This window comes from Mobula hypostoma, chromosome 1 (assembly GCF_963921235.1).
Source record: "Mobula hypostoma chromosome 1, sMobHyp1.1, whole genome shotgun sequence".
Classification (NCBI taxonomy): Eukaryota; Metazoa; Chordata; class Chondrichthyes; order Myliobatiformes; family Myliobatidae; genus Mobula; species Mobula hypostoma.
In genome coordinates this window covers 134,111,485-134,134,265 of record NC_086097.1, presented here as the reverse complement: position 1 = coordinate 134,134,265, position 22,781 = coordinate 134,111,485, and the positions used below count along the sequence as shown (strand labels likewise).

General features: G+C 42.5%; 1 long non-coding RNA gene across 1 annotated transcript in view; it reads right to left on the bottom strand.

The window, feature by feature from the left end:
• Window positions 1-992: 992 nt before the first annotated feature.
• LOC134350587 (uncharacterized) overlaps window positions 993-22,781 on the bottom strand; it is a 50,977-nt gene continuing 29,188 nt past the window's right edge. The window contains exon 3 of the long non-coding RNA XR_010018939.1: window positions 993-2,853. This is a non-coding gene — a long non-coding RNA (uncharacterized LOC134350587). The remainder of the gene's footprint in view (window positions 2,854-22,781) is intronic.

Here is a 22,781-nt window from a genome sequence, read left to right as displayed (position 1 = left end):
TCACCTTTCAATGAGATGGATGGGCTTGGTGCAGTGATATTAAGCAACATACATCAAAGTTGCTGGTGAACGCAGCAGGCCAAGCAGCATCTGTAGGAAGAGGTGCAGTCGACGTTTCAGGCCGAGATCCTTCGTCAGGACTAACTGAAGGAAGAGTGAGTAAGGGATTTGAAAGTTGGAGGGGGAGGGGGAGATCCAAAATGATAGGAGAAGACAGGAGGGGGAGGGATAGAGCCGAGAGCTGGACAGGTGATAGGCAAAAGGGGATATGAGAGGATCATGGGACAGGAGGTCCGGGAAGAAAGACAAGGGGGGGGGTGACCCAGAGGATGGGCGAGAGGTATATTCAGAGGGACAGAGGGAGAAAAAGGAGAGTGAGAGAAAGAATGTGTGCATAAAAATGAGTAACAGATGGGGTACGAGGAGGAGGTGGGGCCTTCCAGGATCTCCCAGTGGCCACACATTTCAATTCCACATCCCATTCCCATTCTGACATGTCTATCCACGGCCTCCTCAGTGTAAAGATGAAGCCACACTCAGGTTGGAGGAACAACACTTTATATTCCGTCTGGGTAGCCTCCAACCTGATGGCATGAACATCGACTTCTCTAACTTCCGCTAAGGCCCCACCTCCCCCTCATACCCCATCTGTTACTCATTTTTATGCACACATTCTTTCTCTCACTCTCCTTTTTCTCCCTCTGTCCCTCTGAATATACCTCTTGCCCATCCTCTGGGTCACCCCCTCCTCCTTGTCTTTCTTCCCGGACCTCCTGTCCCATGATCCTCTCGTATCCCTTTTGCCTATCACCTGTCCAGCTCTCGGCTCCATCCCTCCCCCTCCTGTCTTCTCCTATCATTTTGGATCTCCCCCTCTCCCTCCAACTTTCAAATCCCTTACTCACTCTTCCTTCAGTTAGTCCTGACGAAGGGCCTGAAACGTCGACTGCACCTCTTCCTACAGATGCTGCTTGGCCTGCTGCGTTCACCAGCAACTTTGATGTATGTTGCTTGAATTTGCAGCATCTGCAGAATTCCTGTTGTTTGCAGTGATATTAACATCGGGCTGAATGTCAGTCAGGAGTCTCAGGTCCTCACAATCAGTCATTTGCAGTCTGTTTTGTTGCTTTCAACAAAATTGGGCAAGTTCATTGATACCGCCCTCCACTAAATGTGACATTGGAAAGGCAATAAAGAACATCTTGACCTTTTCCACAGTGTAGGATAGCCTTCAGATAGTTTCTTTCTGCAACTGAAAGTCCTGATATAATTTTTTGAGTCTCGGATTCAGCTCAAAGTCATTTTGTAGCGAGATCAGTTCTTCCTCCATCTTTCCTGTTACCTCCCCATTACAAGAGTTCAGGAATGGATTTATTACCGAATCTGGAACTTGGATTGAGAGAAGATCCTGAAATCTCTCTAACATGCCTTTATGCAGCTCACCCAGGTGGGCACAGTATACGTGAAGATCATCATTTGGTATTCTTTCTTTCTCTTCCAACTCAGAGAGGCTTGGAAATCGGAAAAGATTGCAATGACCAATGTTGCAATGTTGCACTTGAATAGGGTTAACTTGGACAGAAATGTGGAGACAACTGATTTTATTTTGGTAAGATTCACATCATCTCCTTGCAATTGAAGACTGATTTCATTAAACTTTGTGAATAATTCTGACAAATAAGCAATGTCATGCCTAATTCTTGAGTTGATTACAGAATGAAGCATTGACGTCTTCAAAGAATTACATCACAGTTTCATAAAAGTATAACAAATGGTCTCAGACAATTTCCTTTTGAGAGCCATCTAATTTCTATGTGCAACAGCAAGCATGCAAACTGTTCATCACCCCCAATACAAAGCTCTCGAGAGCATGGGACTTAATTTTTATTAACTGCTGTGATAACAGAATTTAGTGATTTGTACAGCTGATCACTTAGGTATTTTGTGATAAGATGTTGTCTGTCAATTACACAGTGATAGTAAATATGTTAGGAACAGCTTTTTTCAAGAAAGTAATAACTCCATAGTAGTGTACTGTCATTGATGGTGCCCATTTTTGCACAAGCAATAATATTGGTGAGCAGACTGTCCTTTTCTTTGTAAAATTGCTCAACATCCCGAAATACTGACTCCCCCTTAGTATCTGTTTCTAGTCCACTTACGAACAACTCTTGAACCATGCTTTAATATTTTTTGAAATGAATATAATCAAGGGGCAAAGATTTGTTGTTTGATAAAGTTGACTCATCCAATTGATGTCAAATTCTGTTGTCCTAAATATGTTGCACAATGTGTCTACCACATTCTCAGACATTACATCTATTCGTCTTTGAACAGAGGAACAGAGTTGTCACTGAGTGGAATCACTTTAATTATTTGGTCTGGTGACTTATGCAAAAACTTACTCAAAGCCTCCCTAACTGCTCGCAGAAATGCTTCTTCTCCAATTGTATGGGGCTTTCCAGATTGAGCAATAAGCAATGAAATGTATGAAGCATGCAAACCATCACTGTTTCGTTATGAAGTGCTGGAAAACATGTTTTGAAGTGTTTGCCATTTCTGAAAGTTTGTTCAAAATGACTGAAAGTGAGCCAAGTCCATGTTTGCTTTATGAGTGTATTCTCTTCAAACGTACAAGAAGCCTGGAGAGTTTCATTGCTTCACTTGAAAAAACTTTTTCACACAACAGATGCAGTAGCTGCTGTTGGTTGCTTGGTATTGGAATAACTCCATATTTCAGATACTCCACGCTATAGTGTCTACACTTCTTCTTCATTTAGTTTGCTTCTGCCATTTTCATTATGGGTTGACAGCCACATTCATTCGCCTATTGTTTAAGTCCAACCTCAAGCGCTGCAATCAATAAAGGGAAATGAAGGTTACGATGTCATCATAGCACACGCAAAACTTGACTCTCAGCCTGAAGGTACATAAAGTAGAACAGTGCTGATAACGTGCACTTTGGGAACCACTGCTTCAGATAGATTTGGGCCAAATGGGACTAGCTTAGTGGACAACCTGGTCAGCATGGGTAAGTTGGGCAGGAGGGCATGTTTCTATGCTGTATATTCTATGATTCCAAGATAACTCTGCAAAATTGCAATATCTGATGAACAGTTCTGCATTTACAAAACATGGAAATCTCCTGAATGGAAAAAGCAAATAAGTATATTAAATTAAATTAATTTTTTAGTTCAGCAACAAGCTAACAAAACTCAAACTTACACTTCCTTGAAGACCAAAACATCACGTTATCACTTCATATGCATTTCATTAGATTATCTTGTGTGGTGTTTGTGAGCACCACCAACAGCAGCTGCATCTCTAGGTCACACACCATTCTTAGTTGGCAATATATCAGTGTTCTTTCATCATTTTTGGGTCTAAATCCTTGAATTCCTTATTCTGTGAGAGAGTACTTACTCACTGTCGATGTCAACCTCTTACTCAGTGTCAGCAAGACCAAGGAGCTGATTATTGACTTCAGGAGAAGGAAACCGAAGGTCCATGAGCCAACTGTCAGTGGAGGATCAGAGTTGAAGCAGGTCAGCAGCTTTAAATTCCTTGGTGTTATTATCTTGGGGGACCTGTCCTAGGCCCAACATGGAAGTGCAATTATGAAGTAAGCACGGCAGCGCCTCTACTTTCTTAGGAGTTTGCGAAGATTCAGCATGACATCTAAAACTTTGACAAACTTCTATAGATGTGTTTGAGAGTATATTGACTGGCTGCATCACAGCCTGGTATGGAAACACCAATGCCCCGAATGGGAAATCCTATAAAAAGTAATGGATGCGGCCCAGTCCATCACAGGTAAAGCCCTCCCCACCACTGAGCATATCTGCATGAAACACTGTCGCAAGGAAGCAGCGTCCATTATCAGGGACCCCCACCAGCCAGGACATGCTCTGTTCATGCCACTGCCATCAGGAAGGTAGTACAAGAGCCTTAGGACTCACATTACCATGTTCAGGAACAGTCAACCATCATGCTCTTGAACCAAAGGGGATAACTTCACTCAACCTCACTCGCCCCATCACTGAAATCTCCCCACGACTAATGGACTCATTTTCAAGAACTCTGCATCTCGTTCTCGATATTTATTGTTTATTTATTTATATTTATTATTTGTTTCCTTTTATATTTGCACAGTTTGATCTCTTTTGCACACTGGTTGAACGCCGCAATTAGTGTGGTCTTTCAGGGATTCTGTTTTAGTTATTATTCTAATACGGATTTCTTGAGTATGCCCACAAGAAAATCTCAGGCTTGTATATAGTGGTGTACATGTATTTCGATAACAAATCTACTTTGAAGTTTGAACTTCAAGAAAATGGTTCACCATTATCTTCTCAAAAGCATGCCGGGACGCATAGTAAGGGCTACTCTTGCCAGTGACACCTACATCCCATGAAAGAATTTAGACATAATTGTCTTATATTAATCTAAATAATGCTTGAATATTACTTAGGGGGCAGCACAGTAGCATAACGGTTAGTGTAACACTACTACAGCACCAGTGTCCTGAGTTCAATTCCTAATGCTGCCTGTAAGGATTTTGTACATTGTCTCTCTGTGACTGCTTGAGTTTCCTTTAGGTGCTCGGGTCTCCTTCTACATTCAAAGTATATACGGGTTAGTAGGTTAATTGTCTGAATGTAACTGGGCGGCGTGGGCTCATCAGGCCAGAAGGACCTGTTACCATCCTATAAGTTTCTAAATCTAAATTCATGTACTTGTGACTTTGGGTTTTTTAGGTAGAAACTTTGCTGTGAGAGTGTTAGTCTGGCTTGTGGTGGCTATTAAAGTTCAAATAGGATACAAGTGAAAAAATTCAACTTTCATGTGACAAAAAAAAGAGTTGTGAAATCCACATGCTAAACTCCTTATGCTGACAGCTCAGCCTAATAAAATCTTATGACTCTGGGTAGGATGAGCAACATTCCAGGATTTCATCAATACGTAGAAAATTCCTGGAGGGTTAGATAGGAGCTAATAATTATTTCCCAGTGTGAAGAGTGTAGAACAAGGGATGCGAGTCTCAGGATAGAGGGGCAGCTGTTTAAAGCTAAAATAAAAGCTGTGAATCTCTGCAATGGTCCATCTCAGAGGGCTCTGAGGCTTGGCTAGATATTCAAGGCTGAGCTTGATGGATTTTTGGAAACTCAAGGGGTATTGGGATCAGCCAGGAAAGTGGTTTGAGATAAGAGATTCACCAGGATTGGCAGAAAAAACCCAAGAGGCTGATATTTTGATAATTGTGCTTTCACACAAGCACAGTGGTCAGACATTGTGATGTTGTACAACTACTTTGCACAAGAAAACCTACAAAATTTATGTTTCCCACATGAGGTTTGTGTTACCCAGAAGCAAAGTTATTTTATATAGCTAAGGCAGAAAAACGACTTCTTAACCTTGCTTTGCTTTTTTTAATACCAAAGTCCGCTGCCTAATGACCATGCATTTCCAATTTATATTATATTGTAACTGTCAAAAAAAATCACAAGACTAATTTCATTCATCATCTTTTGCTTTTAGGTAAAAACGGTAGCAGATGGAGTTCAGGAAATGTGAAAGTGTACTCCTTGGTTGGAAGAATGGGAGAGTGTAATAACTATTGGGATGCCTTTGGCATCCTTGAACAGAAATCATGGAAAGCTAACGTGTAACTACCAAAGGTAAATAAGAAAGAAGATGTTATGGTAATTTCTATTGCAAGAGGTGGTTGAATATACTGTACGCATAGAGTGAGAGTCTTGTTGCATTAGACAGAGCTTTGATTAAATCAAGCCTGAAGGGCTGTTTGTATCCTTCTTTAGGTTTTTTCTCATTACCCAAAGAAGTACACAGTTGATATTATCAGATATTACGATGAGAAGTTTCTCTTCCATGCCATCCAGGCAGTTTATGCCATACAGAAAGTACAGTGCAAATATACAAACGATGTGGAAAGGCCATGATGAGGTAGACTGGGAGATTAAGTGTTGATCTTTCAGTGTGGAAGAGTTGGTTTAAGAGTCTGATAACTGCACTATGGAGGTTGTCAAGAAATGCTCATTAGATTTTTTCCTAGGAATGGTATATTGCCATATTTGCCTTTATAGCTAGGGGGATGGATTTTAAAAATAGAGAAATACTGTTACAATTGTAAAGAGTGTCAGTGAGACCATTCCTGGAGCACAGTGTCAAAATTTGAATCCCTTATTAAGGAATGGGTATGGCAGCAGTGAGAGAGGTTCCAGAAAGTAGCAGAGGGCTTTGAGGCCTTCTTCACGGGGAATGGAGGTGTATAGGGATCCCTGGTTCTCACACTCAATAACTCCTCTTTTGGCTCTTCCCACTTTCTTCAGACCAAGGGTGTAGCTATGGGAACTCGCATGGGCCCCAGCTATGCCTGCCTCTTCATTGGTTATGTGGAACAGTCTGTGCTCCAAACCTATTCTGGTACTGCTCCCCAACTTTTCCTTCGGTACATTGACGACTACATTGGTGCTGCTTCCTGCACCCATGCTGAGCTCGTCAATTTCATCGACTTTACTTCTAACTTCCACCCAGCTCTCAAATTCACTTGGTCTATCTTGGACACTTCTCTCCCCTTTCTCGATCTCTTGGTCTCCATCTCTGGAGACAAGACTATCCACTGACATCTTCTACAAGCCCACTGACTCTCATAACTACCTCAACTATACCTCTTCCCACCCCGCCACATGCAAAAATGCCATTCCCTATTCCCAGTTCCTCCGTCTCCGCCGCATCTGCTCCGAGGATGAGGTTTTCCGTTCCAGAACATCTCAAATGTCCTCTTTCTTTAAGGATCGTGGTTTCCCTTCTGCTGTCATCAATGATACCCTCACCCGCATCTCCTCCATTTCCCACACGGGCTTTCACCCCATCCTCCCGCCACCACAACAGGGACAGAGTTCCCCTTGTCCTCACCTACCACCCCACTAGCCTCCGGATCCAACACATTATCCTCCGCAACTTCCGCCACCTTCAACAGGACCCTACCACTGAGCACATCTTTCCCTCTCCACCCCTCTCCACCTTCCGCAGGGATCGGTACCTCTGCGACTCCCTGGTCCACACGTCCCTCCCCACGGATCTCCCACCCGGCACTTATCCCTGTAAGCGCAAGTGCTACATCTGTACCTACACCTGCTCTCTTGCCACCATTCAGGGCCCCAAACAGTCCTTCCAAGTGAGACAACACTTCACTTGTGAGTCTGTTGGGGTCATCTATTGCATCCGGTGCTCCCAGTGCGGCCTCCTCTACATCGGTGAAATCCAATGCAGATTGGGGGACCGCTTTGTCGAGCACCTCCGCTCCGTCCGTCAAAACAGACAGGATCTCCCAATAGCCACCCACTTCAACTCTGCTTCCCACTCCCATTCAGATATGTCCATACATGGCCTCTACTGCCATGATGAGGCTAAACTCAGGGTGGAGGAGCAACACCTCTTATACAGTCTAGATAGTCTCCAGCTCCTTGGAGAATGAACACAGAATTCTCCAACTTCCGGTAATTCCCTCCCCCTCCCTTCCCCTATCCCTATGTCACTCTCCCCCTCCCCCAGCTGCCTATCACCTCCCTCATGGTTCCACCTCCTTCTACTACCCATTGTGTTTTCCCCTATTCCTTCTTCACCTTTCCTGCCTATCACCTCCCTGCCTCCCTTCCCCCACCCCTTTATCTTTCCCCTTACTGGTTTTTCACCTGGAACCTACCAGCCTTCTCCTTCCCATCCTCCCCCCACCTTCTTTATAGGGCCTCTGCCCCTTCCCTCTTCAGTCCTGACGAAGGGTTCTGGCCTGAAACGTCGACTCATCGTTTCCACGGATGCTGCCCGACCTGCTGAGTTCCTCCAGCGTGTTGTGAGTATGGCAGCAGTGGAGGCAGTCCCGAACACATTCACATGGCCAGCTCCTGGGATGAAAGTGTTTTGCTATTGTGAATAGCTAAGAAAATAAGTTAGTTCGGTATTGTCTGGATTTTATAGATGAATACAACATTATCTTATTGAGCATGTACGGTTGTAAGGGAGCATGAGACTAGTTGATGAGATGTTTTGACTATTGAGAATTATGGTGTTGGGCTGGCTGGTAGCACAATGACATTGGCGCCGGACTCTGGAACAGAGGTTCCTGGGTTCGAACCCAGCCGGGTCCACTCCCGAGTACGCTTTCCATCCGTGCCGGATTGAGTGTCGAGATCGCAACTCAACCTCGTAAAATAAAACAGAAAAATACTGCGTTATGTCTGTGTGAGGAGTGGCGCTCCGCGCCTTGTAAAGGCATGAAAAAGACATCGTCCCGCCAACATCTCACACACACGGACGCACATGCCAAAAAAAAAGAGAATTATAGTGTCATAGAGTCATACAACATGGAAGCAGGCCCATTGTCCGAACTGGATCATGCCCCAAAATCCCCATCTACAGTACTGTGCACCCTAGCTATATGTATGTGCCTAAGGCTCTTGCACTGTACTGTGAGCTAGTCTCATTTGTCCATCTGAAGAGCTCCATTTCATGATGAGGGTTATCAGCATTAGTGAGTTTCTAATGATGGGACATTTAACACTTTCTTTATGCAGAAGGTAGTGATTCTTTGGAATTTTCTGCTCCAGAGGGTTATAGAGGCTATATCACTGAAGGTTTTTCAAGAGGAGGTTGATAAATGTTTGAAAGAATTGAGGGGTATGGAGACTGGCAGGGGAGTTGAGAACTGGCGGGGGGTGCAGATCATCCAGGATCATACTGAATGACAGGGCAGGCCTGAGGGGGCCGGGTAGCCTACTCCTGGTCCTATTTTGTTGTGTTTTTGTGTGTGAGAGGATTGTTGTGTGAGTAGGGAGTTGAGTAGATTGACTTGTAAATTCTCTGAAGCTGAGAAGAATGAGAGCTGATTGTATTAAACATTACAAAATTCTTAGTAAATGATAGATGAGATGCTGACAGCCTATTTCCTCAGCTGAATGAGAGAGCAAATTCTCAGAATAAGGGACTGGAGATTTAGGATGGATCTGAGGGAAAAGTCCATCAGTCAGAGGGTCATGAACATTTGAAATTCACTTTGATAGAAGGCTGTAAAGGTTTAGCTATTGATCATGTGAAACACTTAAGAGAATCAGTATCAGGTTTATTATCACCGGCATGTGACGTGAAATTTGTTAACTTAGCAGCAGCAGTTCAATGCAATACATAATGTAGTAAAGAGAAAAAAATAAATAAAATGAAAAATCATTATAATAATAATAAATAAACAAGTAAATCAATTATGTACATTGAATAGGTTTTTAAACAATGTGCATAAACAGAAATATTGTATATTTTTAAAAAATGAGGTAGTGTCTAAAGAGTCAATGTCCATTTAGGAATCGGATGGCAGAGGAAAGAAGCTGTTCCTGAATCGCTGAGTGTGTGCTTCTGTACCTCCTACCTGATGGTAACAGTGAGAAAAGGGCACGCCCTGGGTGCTGGAGGTCCTTAGTGATGGACGCTGCCTTTTTGAGACACCGCTCCCTAAAGATGTCCTGGGTACTTTGTAGGCTTGTACCCAAGATGCAGCTGACTAGATTTGCAACCATCTGAAGCTTCCTTTGGTCCTGTGCAGTAGCCCCTCCATACCAGACAGTGCTCAGAATGCTCTCCACAGTACAACTATAGAAGTTTTTGAGTGTATTTGTTAACATGCCAAATCTCTTCAAACTCCTAACGAAGTATAGCCGCTGTCTTGCCTTCTTTATAATTACATCAATATGTTGAGACCAGTTTAGATCCTCAGAGATCTTGACACCCAGGAACTTGAAGCTGCTCACTCTCTCCACTTCTGGTCCCTCTATGAGGATTGGTATGTGTTCCTTCGTCTTACCCTTCCTGAAGTCCACAATCAGCTCTTTTGTCTTACTGATGTTGAGTGCCAGGTTGTTGCTGTAGCACCACTCCACTAGTTGGCATACCTCACTCCTGTATGCTCTCTCATCACCACCTGAGATCCTAACCAACAATGGTTGTATTCTACCAACAATGGGGAATGGACTGCAACAAGATTCCTTAGGTGGGACCTTTCAAACCCACTATGAGTGAGAAGGACAAAGACAAGGGAACAACACTGTTTGGAAATTACCCTGCAAGCCGCTTGCCATCCTGACTTTGGAATACACCATTGTTCCTGCACTGATCTGGCACTTTGCTGTCTCCAAGGAAGTTCGTGAGGTTTTGAGTGACATGGGCGGCCCGGAGACCACGATTGACTCCATTTCTCACCAATCTCACTGACTAAAGCATCGAGGAAGATTGAAATCAATGAGGATGAAGCGGAAGGCGAGCAGGTGTTCAGCGCCATCTGCTTGTGTTTGACTGGTCTCCTTCTCCCGCTCACTTGTTGCTCCTGGAGGAAGGTGCCTGCGTGAAACTAGACTCCCTCTTACTCTCAATCGATGCTGCTGGAGGATGGTGCCGGAGTCTTGGTTCTTGGGCAAGGTTTAATCAACACTGTTTTGTGGATTGGTCTCTGTAGCTCATGTTATGATGTGTTTCTGGTTTCTGGTTACTCCTTTTTTTATTGCTATTTTGTGCAATTTTGTCTGTCTCTGTGGCCTGAAGTCAACAAACAACACAGCGCTAAATTGAACTGAACTAAACTGAACATTCCTAGACTGTTTCAATGAGTTTGGGGTTTTATGTTTTACATTCTGTGTTTTTCACTCATTTTTTGCTGTTTGTTGTTTTTTTGTGCATCGGGGGTTTGATGTTTTTCTTTCAACAGGTTCCATGGTTTTCTTTGTTTTGTGGCTGTCTGTGGGAAGACAAGTGTCAGGGTTGTATACTGCATATATTCTTTGATAGTAAATGTACTTTGAATCTTTGAAAATAATGCATTGCCTTCTCCACCAGCACAGTGGGTATACCCTCAACAGTGGTTCAAGAAAGCAGTAGTCAGCACCTGTTCTCAAGGGCAAGTAGGGATGGGCTCAGCCTAACAATCAGCCTAACATTGCTTGAATGAATTACATGGGAACTAGTTGGGACAGCAAACTTCAGGCACAGAACCAGCCGTGGTCTCACTGAATGAAACAGCAGACTGTAAGTAGCTGGACGGATGAGTCGGCCTTGTGATGTTTAAGTAATTGTGATATCACTGCCTGTCACTTTGCAGCACTGTCCTACATAAACCTTTGCGTGGAAATGGTCTGATAGAAAAGGAAATTCAAGAAACGACTGGAAAATAAAATGTAAGCAGAGTGAAGAGCAGAGAGAGGGAATGATACATTACAGGCTGCCCATCACTTCTTATTTCTATGTGCTGGAGAAAATGCAAAGGAGGCACTGAGAGACTTCAGTTCCATGGGCAGACTAGAGAAACTGGGGCCATTGTTAGGAGATTTAAAGAAAACTTTTTAATTTCTGAAGGGTTTTGTTAGGCTCAATAGGGAGAAATTCAAGAAACACCTAGAAAATTGTGGCTGTTTTGAATTTCAAAAGTGGGCTTGAGTGTAGAGTGTAGAGCAGTGGGAGACACAAGATAGCAAGTGCTGGATTCTGGAACTAACACACAAAAAGCTGGAGGAACTCAATAAGTCAGGCAGCTCTTGTGCAGGGAAATGGACAATCGACAGTCTGGGTTGAGACCTTTCTTCCTGACTGAAAGATAGGAGGGAGATGGCTTAAAAAGATGAATGAAAAGAGTGGGGCAAAAATTGGCAAGTGATAGGTGGATCCAGGTGAGTGGTCCAAGTACGACCTCTGGAAAGCTGAGTGGCAATTCCAGACCAAACTTGAATCACTGAAGGATGCTCGACAGCTGTAGCAGAGCTTGAATGCTGTCACCGCCTACAAAGTGAAGCCAAGCGACAGAGGTGACAGAAGGTTTTGCTCCCAGATGAGCTAAATGCCTTTTATACACGCTTCGAATGTCAAAACATGGAGGGATTGTCACGATCGCCCACAGCCCCCAATAACCCTGTGATTTCACTCTCTGAGGCCGATGTGAGAGCATCCTTCAGGAAGGTGAACCCATGGAAAGCATCCGGCCCAGATGGGGCACCTGGATGAATGCTGGAGACCTGTGCTAATCAGCTGACTGGAATCTTCACTGATACCTTTAACCTTTCGCTTTGGCGGACTGAGGTACCCACATGCTTCAAGCAGGCTTCAACTATACCAGTGCCTAAGAAGAATGTGGTAACTTGCCTCAATGAGTATCATCCAGTAGCATTTTCATCCACTGTGATGAAGTGCTTTAAGGGTTGGTGATGAAACATACCAACTCCTGCCTGAAGAGTTTGCCTATCGTTACAGCAGGTCGACAGCATTTCATTGGCTCTGCACTCAACTGCGGAACATTTGGACAGTGAAGATGCATACATCAGGATGCTTTTCATTGACTAAAGTTCAGCATTCAATGTCATCATCCCTTCAAACCTAATCAATAAGCACCAAGACCTAGGTCTCACTACCTGCTTGTACAACCCGATCCTCAATTCCCTCACTTGAAGATTCAAGTCAGTACAGATTGTCAACGACATTTCCTTCACAATCATTATCAGCAAAGGTGCACCACAAGTCTGTGTTATTAGCTCCTGCTCTACTTGTTTTACACTTACGACCACGAGGCCAAGCACAGCTCCAGTGCCATATTTAAGTTTGCCGATGACACCATTCAAAGATATAGGAAGGAGGGAGACTGAAAATCTGGCTCAGTGGTGCCACAACAACAACCTCTTACTCAATGTCAGCAAGACCAAGGAGCTGATTATTAACTTCAGGAAGAGGAAATTGGAGGTCCATGAGCCAGTCCACGCCGGGTGATCAGAGGTGGAGATGGTCAGCAATTTCAAATTTCTTGATGTTATCCTTTCAAAGGATCTGTCCTGGGTCCAGCACGTAAGTGCCATTACAAAGAAAGCACAGCACTGTCTCTACTTTCTTAGAAGTTTGCAAAGATTCGGTATGTCATCTAAAACTTTGACAAACTTTATACATGTTCAGGGGAGGGTGTATTGACTGGTTGCATCACAGTCTGGTATGGAAACACCAATGCACTTGAACCAAAAAGCCTTCAAAAAGTAGTGGATACGGCCCAGTCTGTCCCAGGTAAAGACCTCCCCACCACTGAGCACATCTACATGGAGCACTGTCGCAAGAAAGCAGCATCCATCGTCAAGAGACCCCTACCATCAAGGCCATGCTTTCTCCTCATCGTTGCCATCAGGAAGGAGGTACAAGAGCCTCAGAGCCCACACCACTAGGTTCAGGAACAGTTGTTACCCCTCAACCATCAGGCTCTTGAAGCAGAGGGGATAATTTCACCCAACTTCACCCACCCCAACACTGAAATGTTCCCACAACCTATGGACTCACTTTCAAGGACTCTTCAACTCAAGTCCTTGATATTTATTGCTTATTTATTTATTATTATTATTTTGCTATTTTTGTTGTTTCTTTTTCACCTACTGTGAATGTCCACGAGAAGATGAATTTCAGGGCTGTATAGGGAGATATAAATGTACCTTGATAATAAATTTGCTTTGAAATTTGAACTTGGGGGATGGTGATTGGCCGATAGATGAGTGGATGTTGGGAATGGTGCCAATAGCTGAGAAATGATCATTTGAAGTGGAATGCAACACTGGGAACACAGGAACATGAGAAATAGAAGTAGGAGAAAGCTTTTCAACCTCTTATGCCCGTCCTGCCATATGACCTCAGGGCACCTTTCTTGCACTAATCCCAAATCCCTCGACTCCCTTAATATCTAATATATCTAGCTACACCCCTGTAAAAGCTCTTCAAAAGAGATTAGGTTTACACCATTCGTACCACTAAAAAATAGCACATCCTCGACTAAAGGCTTTACAAAGCGTCACTTAGAGAATAATGTAAAGATATGGAAGGAAGTCTTGAGGTTGGATGAAACTACAGTGGAACTTCTTGATTTCAATACTAAGCAGTATGCGGGGCATAAATCTAATACTGCTCATCAGCCAGGTAACACCATTCCTACTGTATAGTATGGTGGAGATAGTATCATGCTATGGGGATACTCTTTAGCAGCAGGGACTGGAAATCTGGTCAGGATTGATGTGAAGAGAAAAGCTGCTAAATACAGAGAGATCCTGGATAAAAACCTGCTAGCCTCTGCCAGAAAGCTTAAACTGGGGAGAATGTTCAACTTTCTGCAGGACAACAATCCAAAGCACACTGCCAGAGCAACCATGAAGTGGCTTCACGTGAAGAAAATTGATGTCTTTGAGCGGCTCAATCAGAGTCCTGACTTTAACCCAATCAAACATCTCTGGCAAGAGCTCAAGATTACTCTCCACTGCCATATGCATCTTGGCACAGCTTGAGCAATTTTGCAAGGGGGAATGGGCAAATCTTGCTCCATCATGTAGAGCAAAGCTTATTCAGAAAGACTATCGGCTGTAATAGCTGTGGGAGGTGATTCAACTAAGTACTGAGCAAAGGGAGATGAATACTTTTCAACTGCTGACATTTCAGTTTTTGAATTTTTAGTTTTTTATACTTTACAATTTTTCCTGTTTTTGAGCTCTACTGTGAAAAAAGGAGCATGTGATTCACAAATAAAAAAATCTCAGTTAAATTGATCAAAATCCCTGGTTGTAATACTCACTTGTGTGAACAAAGGGTTGGGGGCTGAATACTTTTTCAAGGCACTATGGACAATCCTGGGTTATTTTTGATGAGTGACCTAACAGAAGTTTATTAAGTTACAAGCGGCATAGATAGGGTAGCCAGTCAGGATATTTTTCCCAGTGTAGAGTTCTCAAGAACCTGAGGACAGGCATTTAAGCTGAGACGGGAATCGTTTCAAGGACATTTGCGGGGCAAGTTGTTTTCACCAGACAGTGATAGGTGTCTGGAATAGGCTGCCAGGGATAATGGTGGAATCAGATAAAGTAGAGCTTGTTAGATAGGCACATAAATATGCAGGAAATAAGGGGATATGGCTCACATGCAGGCAGAAGGGATTTAGCTTTAACTTGGTATCAAGTTTGACAGAGAAATAGTGGATTGAAGGGTCTGTTCATGTGCAGTACTGTTCTGTTATAAACTTTATAAAACTCTACTTTGGCTACAAATACTGTGCACAGTTCTGTACACCACACATTATAAAGGATGTAATGGCTTTAAAGAGGACGCAGAAGTGATTTACTAGAATGGTTACTAGACTTACTGGAATTAAATTTCAGAGCTTCAGTGATGCGAATACTCTGGTGAAGCAGGGGTTTGTTCTTTTGGAAGCAAAGGAGCTCGTGAGAGGATTTGGTATTGATATTTGAACTCATAAAGCTCCATGCAGACAAATTGATTAGACTGATACTGCTTGCAGTGGGGGAAAGGTGAGGGACAAGAGGATGTAGAATCAGGTAACAGGCAGGTGTCATGAGGAGTGACCTATTTTATGCAGCAAGTAGTAAGAATCTGAAATGCACCGCCCTGGGAGACAATGTGGAAAGAAGTTGAACTCATAGAGTTGTTCAGCAAAAAAACAGGCCCCTCAGCCCATGCCCCCAGGCCCCCCCATCTACACTGATGCCATTTGCCTGCATTAACTATACCCTTCTACGTCTACTCTATTTAAATGTCTCTTAGACATGGCGATTATATCTGATTCCACCATTTCCTCTGGCCAGTATTCTAGCAAACCATCACTCTCTGTCTAATAAACTTCCCCTCTTCTCCCCTTTAAAATGTCTTCTTCTCACCTAAAACCTTCGCCTTCTTGTTTCTTATGTGATGGGAAAAAGATTCTGACCATCTACAATATTTATGTCTCTTACTAATTTGACATACCTCTATCAGATACCTTTATTCCAGGGAGAACAAACCCAGCTTATCTCCCCTTAATTAAAGTCTCCCAAATCCAGGCAATCGCCTGATGATTCTCCTCTGCACTCTCTCCCGTGCAGCCACATCCTTGACATCCAGCAGAGAGCTAGACAAAGATCTGCAATGTTTGCAGGGTATGCACTCTATGGACTGACGAGCCTGCTCGATCTCCTCTCTCGATGCTACTGCTCCCCTACATATCTGGAGCAATATACAAGGGCCAATTAACCTACTGACCAGCACAGCTTTGGGATGTGGGAGGAAACACACACAGTCACAGGGAGAACAGACAACACCTGACGTTAGGATTGAACCTGGGTCTCGGGTGTCGTGAGGCCCACATCAGTGTGAAAAGTTAGAGAGGCAAGGTAAAGAAATCCACCCTCCTCCCCTCAGGAAAGGCAGTGATGTGAATTTTCTCTCCTCAGCAGCTTGATTATCACAAGGTTAATTATAATCCAAGAGATGCAAGAAGCCAAAATTGTTTGCATGCTACTTCTAGACACGAAGCCCCTTCTACCATCTAAATTCTTTTTGACGTGCTTAGCTGTTTTATACACACATCCTGGACAAAATTGAACAGCTGGCTCTTTGGGAGATTGAGGGACTTCCTATTGGAACAACCACAACACAGCTCTTGAATCAAAGGGCTTGCCTGTTGCCAAGAATAAAACCAGAGCAGATTCTAACCATCACCCTCGCCCCAGGGCTCAGATTACATCTCAAAGCTAGATCTTAGTATATTGTAATACATCTTTCTTAAATCTGATGTAGGCTGTTCTGCATTGTGATGGGGAGGAGGAGAAGGTACTGGCAGCAGCTGTCAATGTGGACATTATTACCATTATGCACAATGCCTTTAGAGAGCAATAACACTCCCACAAAAGGATTAATGATTACTGCAAGTTTCTTGAGAAATTTCATGCAGTTAATTACTAGGAAATTCTATATCTAGCATATATGTTTTAACTTCCCAAGCAATCTTAAATACATCTCTCTTGATACACATACTGATTTCTTTCACATTTTAAACTGAGAATAATTTAAAAGGTCTATGAGATTCTTCTGGAAAAAAAAAGTGTGAAAGGGCGATTAATTACTAAAAATTCCTCTTATCTCTCTCTGAGGGTAAAGGATGAGCTTCCAGTCTATTGTATTATGGTTACATGACATTATGTCATGTAGCATGGATGATGAAATCAAACAGCAATTCAGTAAGAACAATGGCTATTTTCATTTTAATCCCATTCTTGTATAAATTGCTAGAAAGGTAGAGTAATAACAACAGCCACTTGTAAAGAAACAGCATCTTTAAAGCCATAAGCCACCCCAAGCTGTTTCATGATGGTGATAATCAAACACATATGAACTCAGGTGTCATGTAAGATAATACTAAGGCAAGCCTAGATAGAATGGACATGGAAAGGATATTTCCATTAGAAGGAGAGCATAGGATTTGATTGCTTAGAATAAAGGGACTTTCCTTTAGAACTGAGCTGAGCAGGTATTTCTTTAGCCGGAGAGTGGTGGATCTGTGGAATGTATTGCCATGGAGTGCTGTGGAGACCATGTCATTAGGTGCATTTAAGACAGAGATTGATTGCTAAGGGGGTTAAGGGGTACAGGGAGAACAGAGAAGAGTGGGATTGCATGGCAGAGCAGACTAGATGGGCTGAATAGCCTGTTATGCTCTTATCTCTTATGGTCTATAACTGAAAGCTTTGCCACAGAGGGTCATCAAGGAAGAAAAAGGAAACAGGGAGACCCATGCTCAGTGATTTTGGAATAGTTATATCTTTTCTGCCCATGAACCCAGGAACATTACCTGTTGCGATGAGGCCACACTCAGGTTGGAGGAACAACACCTTATATTTCATCTGGGTAGCCTCCAACCTGATGATACGAACATCAATTTCTCGAACTTCTGGTATTGGCCCCCTCTTCTCCTTCACCATTCCCAAATCCCCTTTCCCTCTCTCACCTTATCTCCGTGCCTGCCCATTGCCTCCCTCTGGTGCTCCTCCCCCTTTTCTTTTCTCTTCTATCGGACTCCAGCCCTGTATCTCTTTCACTAATCAACTTCCCAGCTCTTTACTTCATCCCTCCCCCTCCTGGTTTCACCTATCACCTTTTGTTTCTCTCTCCCCGACCCCATCTTTTAAATCTATTCCTCATCTATTTTTTCTCCAGTCCTGAAACGTCGACTGTACTCTTTTTCATAGATGCTGCCTGACCTGTTTAGTTCCTCCTGCATTTTGTGTGTGTTGCTTGGATTTCCAGCATCTGCAGATTTTCTCTTGTTTGCAACATCATCTGTTTATTCCTTTTACTGCACTGTTTATTTAAATTGTAATTTATAGTAATTTTTACATCTTTACACGCACTGCTGCCACAAAGCAACAAATTTCATGACATATAAGACCATAAGGCCATAAGACATAGGAGCAGAATGAGGCCATTCGGCCCATCGAGTCTGCTCTGCCACCCAATCATGGGCTGATCCAATTACACCAGTCATCCCCACTCCCCTGCCTTCACCCTTTGATGCCCTGGCCAGTCAAGAACCTATCTATCTCTGCCTTAAATACACCCAATGACTTGGCCTCCACAGCTGCTCGTGGCAACAAATTCCACAGATTTACCACCCTCTGACTAAAGTAATTTCTCCGCATCTCAGTTCTAAATGGACGTCCTTCAACCCTGAAGTCGTGCCCTCTTGTCCTAGAAACCCCTACTATGGGAAATAACTTTGCCATATCCAATCTGTTCAGGCCTTTTCACATTCGGAAGTCAGTGATAATAAACTGGATTCTGATTCTGAAGACAGCTAGTTTACTTCCCATGTATTGGTTATAAACCAATGGATGTATCTCTGGAATTCCCATTACCCAGGGAAGTTGAGCGTGTTGGCAGTGGTGTCATGGGAGTTGCTTTTAGTCATCAATAAAAGATCCATGAAGCCACTTAGATTCTAGTTCTTTCACACAGTGCACCTAATCTTGCATGGCAGCAAACTACATGCCCAAAATTTGTAGTTGAAATTAAACTGACAGGCTTTCCCACGGCGTTGACAAAAAAAACCCTCCAAACATCCATCCATCGCTGGAGTGAGAACTTCAATTCCTTACCCCCCGCTGTCTTCCTGCTCAGCAAGATCTCTGGCACCCAACAACGGTGATATCATCAAAGTGTCATCGTTAAGGAGTGTTCTCAGACTCCAAACTAGGAACCATTTTTAATTAACTAGTTTAATATTTTATAATTCTAAATAAACTTGGGATGTTAATGAGTAAAGTAAAACTTGAAATATCAAAAGAAAACTTTACTGAAAATCCTTATGTTTTGATATATTTATTTAGGGAAACTGCAAAGATTTAGTTCTTTGGATCATTGACCCTCCCAATAAAAAGAACACATTTAGTTCCATGAAGGCTCTGTAAAATAATTAATTTGGAATGTAGTTGTTCATAAAAACTTTGGATAGCTAGGAGTTCAGTTGATTTCAGCTTGGTTATGCAGGAAAAGGCTGTGGTGAGGCACATTGCATCCCCATTAGAAACTTCCAGATGTTTTTGCAGAAGATTTCACTTGTGCAAGAAAACTGATGTTGCTGCTAGCTGCACTTCATTCAAGAAATGTGAGCTTTGCGGACTGAGCCAGCATTTAAATTGCCCACCACTAGCTTCCTTTGAGAAAGCTAGACGTGAGGAATTTTTTGCAATTGCTGCCTTTGTCCAGATCATTCCCAGAATATCCATGTCCACATAGAAGGGAGATGTCAGGAGTCCAAGAATGGAACTCACTAAAATTGAGTTGGTTGTTAGAAAACTAATCCGATGAGCTCATGGGGGTGTTATCATTATCTTGTGGACAATGGAAATATAGACTGATGCCAATAATGTTATGATCATAGCATGCTAATTAGATTACAGTTACAGTGATATCTCCTGTTCTGGTTACAACTCAGGACAGGAGTCAAGTCATGAACAAGAGAAAATCTGCAGATATTGGAAATCAAAGTAACACAAGCAAAATGCTGGAAGAACTCAGCAGGCCAGGCAGCATCTATGGCAAAGACTAAACAGTTGACGTTTCAGGCTGAGACCCTTCATTAGGACTGGGTGTCAGCCTGAAACATTCAATGTTTACTCTCTTCCACGGACGCTGTGTGGCCTACTGAGTTCCTCCAGCATTTTGTGTGTTGCTCAGGAGAGGAATATTGACTTTGGGAGGAAGAAACATCAGAAGGACATGATAAATGGTTAAAGTGATACAATAAATAGTAAGGATTATATAGACCAGGATTGTTCTCCCTCAGGTATATACAATTGTAAGCTGTTCATTTCCAATTAAAGGATGCTTTTCTTCATTATTTGTTTAAGAATTGTGAATGTCGTCATTCAAGCCATCATTGATTGTCCATTCCAGTTGGTATCTCCTGATTTGTGTGCATTTCTGAGGGTTGCTGAGAGTCAATCACACTGGTGGCTATGGAGTCACCTATAGACCAGACCAGGTAACTATGGCAGATTCTCCTCCCTGCAGGACAACATAGGCTTTATCATAACTATTACAGACCTTGATACGTATCAATCCAGATATTAGAACAGTAATGTAATCATATCCCACCTGATAGGCAGACAGCTGGAAACTATTCCCTTCAGTAACACCATCCTGAAAGAAGGAGAGAGACTTAAATGCGGAGCCAGGCTTCTTACTTTGGGTGTTGTCAAAAGCCCTCGCTTTTGGGCAGGGCTGATACCAGATGCATGTGATGCTGCTGTAAGTTTTTTTATTGTACTTATGCATACACATGCTTGTGCATTTGGGATAAACTCAACTTTGACTTTGACTTTGAAATCTTGATTAAACAATGGTCCACTCTGAGGGTCAGATGGAAATCCTGGAAGTAAAGTTGGCGGGTTCCTGTTAGGGAATGATGTTAGGATTATGGAGTGAAGATCCTGTTAGGGAATGATGTAGGATTATGGAGGGAAGATGCAGTTAAGATCCAGGTTTAAGCTATTGGGCTTGAAGGTCTGAGTGTCTTTTGTCCAATTGTGTTTCCATAAGGAGGAATAATTTCCAGTAAAAGTATATCTAATTTAAAATGTTTTACATACACATTCACACACTGCAGTAGATTCTTATTTTAATTATTTGAACTACATTAATATGTTTCACAGCTGTGAAGTATATGTAAGCAAACATCACAGGATCTGTTAATTATAACGTCATCCCTCAGGTGCAATTTTAAGAAGTATGTATTGCTGTTTCATAAAGTTGGGAGGAAATAAGCTTGTCAATGAGTTACAAGCATATTGCTTTCTTCATAAGTATGGCAAAAGACCCCCTCTCACAAGATGAGTTTTGGTGATATTAATGGTCTAAATGAATCCTTTCATTATTGAATGACAGCCTTCAAGCAATGACTGGAATGTAAATGAGCTTAGAAGTCATACATTGAACCACATCACAATAATCCACACTCTTGTGTCATTGCTTGGACTTCCCTTCTCTACTGCCATTAAAGCACAGAAATCTTCATTGGACTTACTATGTCAAAGAAGAAAATCAACAAGCCAGCGTTACGGTTGGCCTCACGGAATGCAAGAAGGTTTCCATTTTCTCTTTGATTATCACAAACGCCTAGAACAAAATCCATTTATCAAGCAGAATTTTCCATCTATTTTTCTCCTCTCTAACATCTTGTAGCTCCTAAGAGGTGAACATCTTGAAGGTCCTGGACATCAATGTCTCAGGGCCCAACACATTGAAGCAATCATGAAGAAGGCACGCCAGCAGCTCTACTTCAATAGGAGTGTGAAGACATTTGTCATGTCACCAAAGGCTCTTGCAAATTCCTGTAGATATATAGTGGACAACATTGTAATCGGCATGGAGGCTTTAATGCATAGGATTGCAAGGGGTTACAGATGGTTATAGATTTAGCTAGCAAAGTTTCCCACTGTTGCAGGCATCTTCAAAAGGCACTGACTCAATGTGATTCCACATCTCTAAAGACCCTCATCATCTGGAAGATACCCTCTTTATGTTACTACCATCGGGGAACAGGCACAGGAGCCTGAAGACCCACACTCAGTGATTCAGTAACAGCTTCTTCTCTTCTGCCATCAGATTTCTGAATGGTCATGAACCCATTAACACTACCTCATTATTTCATTTTTTTTTTGCACAATTTATTTATTTTTGTAATTTATAGCAATTTTATCTCTTTGCACTGTACTGCTGCTGCAAATAAACACATCTCATAACATTTAAGTCAGTGTTAATAAATTTTATTCTGAGTCTGATTCTTCCTGCCTTGATTTGTTCACAGAGGTTGGTTTGGGTAGCAACTGTGCGTTCCTGTGTCACAGAGCGCTCGGCAAACACACTCCTCACACATGCACATTTACACACACACACACAAACACTGCCTTGTCATTCTGCTGTCATTGTGCTGAGTATGCGCACTTCAAAGTCTTCCCCCAGTATATTCTTATAATGGGTTCATTTTACAAATCTTTCCTGCCATACATGGTGGAATATTCCGTTTCTTTAGTAACGGGGATGTATAAATGTGTATATATTGCACTTAAGGTAGATACTTCTGTTTATTTTGTAAAACGATTCTAACTACATTGTGGGGTGCATCATATTCTGATTTATGTGTGGTCTTAAGTTCGCTTTGTGGGTATTAAAGATGGTATGTCCTGGTGCCTAAAAAAAAAATGGGGTGATTCCCTCTCTATAGGTAGGAGAGGGAGATCAAAGCTGCCTGCAGTTCACACTGGCAAAAAGAGTATGGAGTTATTGTGTTTTCTGGCAGATATCCTTTTGCAAATACTGGCAGTTTTCTTCCAAGCTGATAGTTATCATTAAAAAAAACAAAAACATTACAACAATGATGTACACTGTGGCCA